This window comes from Ictidomys tridecemlineatus, chromosome 7, assembly GCF_052094955.1.
Source record: "Ictidomys tridecemlineatus isolate mIctTri1 chromosome 7, mIctTri1.hap1, whole genome shotgun sequence".
NCBI lineage: Eukaryota > Metazoa > Chordata > Mammalia > Rodentia > Sciuridae > Ictidomys > Ictidomys tridecemlineatus.
Genome location: NC_135483.1, coordinates 169,589,044 through 169,597,235, shown reverse-complemented (window position 1 = coordinate 169,597,235; position 8,192 = coordinate 169,589,044).

The window sequence follows — 8,192 nt, the reverse complement described above, 5'->3', positions numbered from 1 at the left end:
ATGCAAGAGAATTGTTTAGAACAAAAAGACACCGAAGATGGAGTCTGGCAGACAAGAGGCGTCTCACTAATAAGGCTAACAATCTAAAGGAGAATGTCATCAATTGTAATATAAGTTTACTTTTCATCTAATGAATTTTAATGGCAGCTTTGGCCATCACCTCCAGGAATCTATAAGAAATAGGAAAACCTGCCTGGAAACGTATTTGTTAGTTGCTAAAGCAAGGTCTCTGGCATTATCTCAAGCTCCATTTCTAAAACACATTATTTTCTCACAAAACATTTTAAATATAGCACCAGAAATATTCATCACTGTGCTTGTAGTCACTGCATCCTGAATGCCGACTCTCTTTGAAGAGAGTTATTTTTTTTTTTGCATATCTTATTTTGTTATTCAAATGATGAAGCATATTTTGCATGAAGTTACACCTTTTTAGAGGCAGATTTTGTTCTGGAAAATTGGTGCAGCATTTCCATTTCTCGCATCTTTACATAACTGGTTTCTTGTCAGCAGATGTAACTGTGTTTGACAAACCAGCCCTGTAATCTGTACCCTTGCAGGTCACAGGCTTCAGTGGCTTTTCCAAATCTCTAATTAGGAGGCTATAGTTTTCCTGGGAAGAATGTTAAAATGGACAGGCGTTTTTTCAAGATCTGGAATACTTCCTTTACCAAATTTTGATTCAAAATATAGACCCTGGTCACCTCCATGTCAACTTTGTCCTTAATTTCACCTTTGGATGTCAACCTAACTGGCTTGCTGAAGAGTGTGCTCCTCATGAGCCGTGACAGAGAAAGAAACTGGGCCACACAAGGGCCACAATGACCCCAGCTTATCTGACTGTGGAGGTTCAGTTGGGAGAGAGAAACCCACGAAGCTTTCTGTTTTGTTCTTTTTAAAATGGAGTTTTTGACATTAGAAGGTGGCATTTTGTAGTCATTATCAAATACCAACATCACTGGACTGCGAGCCGGGTGCTTTTCAGAGAGATTGGCTCTATAATACTGCACGGTCATTCCCTGTTTATCTCTGGTCCTCCAAACTCTAAACACTAGTCTCACTATGACCCCACACCCGGCTCTGACTAGCAGGGCCACTGCATGGCACAGCTGTAGGGATCCTTCTTCATACTCTGTTCTGTATGACTGACATCCCTGGTGTCATGTGAGTACTATCCCTTAAGTTGTCCATCAGGGTAGCTCCACACACTACCTTAAAACAAGACCAGCTGCACCATTGGTCAAAACAAGCTTCATACCAAAAATCTGTATGATTCCTTGGCAAGAGGAAATCCCACTGGCTCTTGGTAACCAGCTTCTTTGAATCCCCTAAGCAAAACTTTTGAATTATGCCTGAAATTCCATTATTAATTTCATCTCTTTTTGATTATTACTATAACAAATCAGCACAAACTTGAACAATGTAATTACAATACCTTACGGTTCTGTAGGGCAGAAGTCCACTATGGGTCTGTCAAATTTTGGGCAGGGCCATGATCCTCTCACAGGCTCTAGGGGAGAATTCCTTGTCTTGCTCAATCAGGCATGGGCAGAGTTCAATCCCATAGAGTTGTAGGACAGAGCGCTCACTTTCTTGCTGGCTGGCTGCACCTAGACCCTCTCTCTGGTCCTTACATGTAGCCTCCTATACCTCAGAGGCAGTAGCTGAGCTTGGCTCCTCTTGCTGCTGTATTTCTGAGCTTCTATCACAGGAGACGTAAGCGTCTACTATGCATCTCTCTCACTGTAGTTGGAAAGGGTTCTCTGCTTTAAGAACTTGTGTGATTCCATTGGGTCCACCTGGATAGTCCCCAAATCATCACCTTAGTCATAGCTGTGTGGTCTCTTTTGCTGTGAAACAGAATGTATTCCCAGGTTCCTAGGATTAGGATGAGGACATCTTTGGGAGAACACTGTTCTGTCCACCACACTGTTGATTTGATTATTCATAAAAACAGTTAAACATTAACACCAATTATTCATTGAGAACGGCTGTGTTTTAGACTCTATTGACTGAGTGTTGTTTTCCATCTATAGACACATATTTTCTCATTTAATCATTTTGATGACCCTATGGAGTAATATCACTGTCAGCCAAGAATGAAATCAGTTGCAAGTAATGGAAACCCGAACCAACACTGGTTTATTATTGAAAATAAAAATGGGCCCTATAGCAACTCAATGATGACATCAGGACCCCCAGACTTTTCTCTAGTGATTAATAGTGTGGACCCTGAAGGCGCGTTGCCTAGGTTCATGGTTCATATAAGTTTCATCCTTCGCAGATGGAGAAAATAATATACTCAGCTAAATGGATTATTATATTTAATGTGCTTATAACCCCCACCTGGTATATATTAAATGCTCAATATTGAGTATTTTAAATGTTATTTCTGCATCATGATGCTTAGCACATTGAGTTTTGGCCTCCGATCTTCATGTTCATCACCTCCTGGTTGCAAAGTGGCTGTGGTGCTTCTAGCTCTCAAATCTAGGTTCTAGGCAGGAAAGAGCTGGGAGAGGTAAGGGAGAAGGAATCAGGTGTGCTACCTCTATCAGGAAATCAAACACTTCTCAGAATTCCCCAGCCATTTTTGATCCTTTGTTGTTGGTCAAAGGGAAAGTGTTTTATTTTTATACAACACAGAATCTGGTTGGACATATATTGTTCCCATCCCTTGCCCACTTTTCCCCAGTCTCCCAAGAAAATTGTGATCTTTTTGGTAAAGAATGAAAAAAAGAAAAAAGAAAAAAAACCACAAACAAACAGAAAAGTGAGCAAGCAAGATAGAAATGAATGAATTTGGGAAGGCAGTTGTTAGGGATTTAATGAACATGATGAGTCTTTCTTGTATACTGGGGGAAATTTTGAGAGAGGGGTGCAGAGATGGGGCAGATTTGGGTTGGATTGTATCCTAAAATGATAAATTCAAGTCTAGACCTCCTGTAATTCAATGTAAACTTACTTGGAAATACAGTCTTTATAAATATAAAAAAATTAAAATAAGGTCCTATTGGATTGGGAGGGGCCCCAATCTAATGTCTAACATCTTTATAAAAAGTGGGAAATTTGGACCCAGAGACACACAGTAGAAGGTCGTGTAATGATGGAGGCAGAGATTAGAGTGATGTGTTTTTAAGTCAAGTGTTGGTGATGATCACTAGGAGCTAGGAGAGGAACCCGGATTCTTTCCCAAAGCCTCTGGAAAGAAGCAAAGCTGCTGACACCTCAACTTTGGACTTCTAACCTCCAATAGTGGGGCAGATAAATTTCTTTGGTTTCAAGCTGGCTAGTTCGTACTTTGTTGTGGCAAGCCTTTGTGAACTAATACCGATGCTTTGAAAGTGGGGGTGAAACTGAGACTGTCATCAAGGTGGGGGGAAAAAAGAGACTGGAGTTGAAAAAATAGAAGCTGGGAGTTGTCAGTCCAGGTCACGCGGGGCTAGGCTATTTAGGCTGTTTATCCAACATCATGAGGCTCAGATGCCTGAGTGGTTTCAAGTTCATATGTAGTTTCCAGGCTGGGGATGCAGCTCAGTGGCAGAGCTACTTGCTTAGCATGATCTGGAGCCCTGGGTTCAATCCCCTGGCCTGCAAAAATCAAACAACAAATTTGCATGAAATTTCTGAGGTGGGATTCAGAAGCTTTGGATCTTCCCTAGGTTTCAGCTTCTTGTGAACCTTATCCAACCACCAGATGGAACTTCATTTTCCAACAGAATGACTAGTTCTTTAGACCTTTGGATTGCATGTCTGACTTTTCCAATTTCTCTTTAACCTACTACCGGAACCACATTATTTGAATATGGTCTTTCCTCAATTTCAGGAATATGGTGTGGTTATGATAGTCACAAGGATGACTTTTAGTAATTCATGTTATTTTCTGGGTCTTTCTTCAACTACAAAATGAAGGGATTGGATGAGGTCACATTTTTTTTTTCTTTTTGTGGGTTTTAATCCATATGGGTCATAAAATCATTTTATGGGATTTGACCAGATGTTAAAGAAAAAAAGAAATGGAATCGAGTATATAATAGTGAATTACATACAAGTTAGCACTATTTTATGAAACTTATTTATGCACAAAAGTATATATATAATAGGGCCAAAACGTGATTGAAAATATTGGACTGGATGACTTTGAGGCCTGTTCTAATGCTAGTGTAATTCTCTGGCTTTGGGGGTAGGGGAAAGCTTCCCGCTTGATGCTCTTTGTGGTTGGGCACAGTCTGGTTTGTCTTTGGCTCTTCCAGGAGAATCGGTCAGTGCCTTGAAGTCACCCACTGCTGGGAAGTGAGAACAAAGAAGCACCCACAGGCAGGGGGCTGGATTCTAGCCAGAGCAAGGGAATGGGGCCAGGCAAGATGCCCCTTGGGGGACACCTACAGGGAAAGTACAGTCTGAGTCTCAGTACATTTAGGCCTCATCTCATCCCCTCTTAGCTTACCCTAGAGTCAGCGATCAGCCACACAGCTTGCACCTCTCAGAAGCTGCTCTTTCTGGAAGCCTCAGAGACCTTTGGGACACTTCTCCATGGCTCAGCATTCATTTTCAAACTTCTGAAGCACACCAGCATTATTACTGCATCCATCTGTACCATCATTCCCTGAATATTTATCTAAATAATTTTATTTTTAATGAAAACTTCATTTATTTCATTAACTGGGAAAAAAACATCCCAGGATCATTTTGTTCTAGGAAGATAATCATACAATTAAATACAACAAAAGCAAAACAATGTTACTAAACTCGAGTTAGAGCCTATGGAAGTCTGAAGCCTGCTCTCTGTTGGTAGAAGAGATTAGCAAGCTTTAGACGGGTGTTCAAGACACGCCAGTCCTCGACTAAATCTCTCTTAACAGTTGGTGGTAAGGCTGGATTAGTTGCACTGGTCAGCACTTATCATGTTGCTATAAGCAGAAAATTGGAAAGGGAATAGCTTTCTCGTGATGATTATATGCTATTTAAGTAACACCTAAGATCAGATTCTTTGTGAAAAACAGGGTTAATTATGGTAAATAACACGAAGGCACCATCAATACCAAGTAATGTACCATGCAGTACCAACTTATGTATTGCATGCTACTGTGGTTTTCATGCCATCCTGCAAGGTCAGCATGATGAGTGCCACTTTAAAGACAGGTAGGTGAGGCTGACAGATGGTCATTAGCTCGCTGGGTCACTGAGCTTGTTAGTGCAAGAGCCAATTGTAACCCATCCACCACAGTGCCTCTCTCTTGGATGGCTCATCCTAACCCTGAAAACTGGGGGAGGGAGGAGATACTCTGCCAATATTATATACCTTGGTCCAATGTGACTCTGTTTATCTATCCTGCTCCAATGAGGTCACTGGACAATGAGTTCAGAGGAGGCTGGGAACACTGCTAAGGACCAATGGAGATGTCCCAGGGCCAGGTATCTGGGAAGGTCCTCACTGCTTCTCAACTTCATGGGTGCAACAAGTGCTTAGTTTCCCATCCCGCAGTCTTAGGTGCACGGGCCTGGTTTGTGTGTGTGAGACATCAGCACAGGCAAAGTTCTATGTTCTGGAGCAAAGCCTGCTTTTTTTGCCCACTTGATATCTGCAAGACATTTTGCCTGCAGATATGCAAATACCTATTGATCTAATGTGTTCTCTGCTGGGCACCTCCATCCTGTGGCTTGATTTTGTGTAACACAGTCCAAAAAGCAAGTGCCTTTGAAAGTGGGTCCCAAAGCAGTGGGGCCACACCTCTCTGATGCTTCCCCTTTAAAACCTTTACGAAAGAAAAAAAAAAAATCACCATGAAGAGGAACAGCCCCAGGCCAAACACTGTCACACTGAGAAGGTCAAGAAAGGGTCAGAAAACAGATATTGAAAGGCCACCTCCAGAGAGCAGAGCTGAGCCTGGGTCTCCATGGCCTCTTCCAGACCCATCTTCTTACACCTGGGGGGTCAGGAGGCAAGAGGAAGAGGGAACAAAGCAAAGTCCCGGGTTTCCAATCACCCAGAATGCGACTTATCAAAGGGATCTTGACTCCTAGGTGGTGGAGCTCTCCGGAGCCTCTGAGCTGGGAAGGTTTAATATGCCTAAGAGCTGCTTTAATAAAGCTCGGGGCTGGGTCTGAGCCTCACTCTCCATAAATCAAAGGGCGACGCCACAGCATTCTGAATATCAGCAAGACTGCGCATTGTGGGGCTGGGGTGGCTCTTAAATCTAATCGACAGCTCTTTGAGCAAAAATACAGCCGTGACTGGAGGAAAGAGGTGGCTGCACGCTGGAAAATATCCTAAGCAGCAAGCACATTTCCCAGGTGATAAGAATGCTGAATGGTTCTGAGCCGAGAAACCTTGGAAAACAATTAGCCAGAGAAGCGAGATAACCTGTTGAAATTATGGCCCTGCACTTTACGGCTCTTAATAAATTTTCTGACAGCCTTTCTCCAGCTCTGGGTCCTGGTCTGCTTATATCTTTAATAGTTGGGGGGAATTAAGTCATCAAAGTTTCATCTACCTGTCTGACTTCCACCAGAAGTACAACTTATTTGCCTGGATACCTTTCACAACTGCTGTCTATGTAGATTATAATTTAATATATAGTGGAACAAACACGAGGCTGCCTGTTTCTTGAGTCTGAAATGTCAAAATCTGCATTTACACGTTCTGTGTTGTCTTCAGTGTTGCATACACTTTAAATGGTGATCACAACGTAAGCTCCGAAGAATTAAAAGAAACTACACGGAGATTTACTTTTAATCTCTGCCATTCATTGGTGGAGAGAGTAGCAGAGGATGTGGATCATAGCTGGATTTGAAATCAGAGCTGCTCCCTCACTAATAATCACAGTTGGTTATTAGGTTTTTGGAGCCTCCATTTTTCTCTTCTGCAAAGTGGGGATAATGCTCAACTTATTCACTCGAAGAGACAATGAATAAATGGCAAGGAAAGCAGCTAGCATTGCCCTTGACATGCAATTAACATTAGACGTGTTCCTCTTTCTAGGACTGACTTGTTAGTTTTCCAGTTCATTGCACGTGGTGCTTTCCTCAGGCCAATTTTATTTAAACACCCATTTGTGTAAATGATTCTCTCAAGTACCTAAGTAAGTCTTGAGTCCCTAAGAAATTGCTTTTGTTGGATCAGAAATTCCAAGAGCAAGTTACTTAATTCGTGTGTGACTCTGTTTTCTCTAAGTTTGAAGGTTAAATAGGACAAATTATGTAGAATATTTAGGCCAGTATTTGGTGTTCACTAAGCACTGAAAAGATATTAGCTATCTATTTATTGACCTGCAATCCTCGCCCAACCCAATCACACATATTTGCAAGGTTCCTGTCTCCATCAGATGCTTGAGTTCTCTTTATCTAGAAAACCAATACTCTTCTTTGCTTGCAGTTTACATTCTTTCCGTCCTTTAAGGTTACTTCAGTTGTTCAGTCTTCCACAGACCTTCTTGATTCTGTCCATACCCACGGTCAAAATCAACCTTCCCAGTCAGTCTTCCTCACATTCAGCCTTGAGTTTTGGCTCTTGGAGAATGTGATTTTTTTAAATTTATTTTTTATTTGTTCTTTTTAGATATACATGACAGTAGAATGTATTTTGACATATTATACATGTGTCAAGTATAACTTCCCATTCTTGTGGTTGAACATGATGTCGAGTTACACTGGTCGTGTATTCATATCTGAAAATAGAAAAGTTATGTCTGATCCATTCTGTCTTTCCTATTCCTGTCCTCCTCCCTTCCTTCATTCCCCTTTGTCTAATCCAATGAACTTCTATACCCGCCTGCCCCCCCCCATGTGTGTTAGCATCCGAATATCAGAGAGAACATTCTGCCTTTGAGTTTTTGGGATTTGCTTATTTCACTTATCATGATAGTTTTCAGTTCCATCTATTTACTAGCAAATGCCATAATTTTGTGAATGTGATTTTTATTTCCCATCAACACTCAGGACCTTTAGGGTAGCATCCAAGACTTGTGAATGTCCATGATCCTCTGCAGTACTTTGCAGTGTTTGACCTGAAGAATGTGTTGAGCTGTGATTGTCATTTTTGTATTTCTTAGTAGATTGGGTAGGCAGAGGAGGCCCAGTCAAGGATTGAAAGGGTCTAGTGAAAACTAAAATTTTTTAATGATATCACACACTCATTATTATACAACAAACTTGGGTATTTGGGCTTGAATGGGGGAGGGTTGGTAACAACC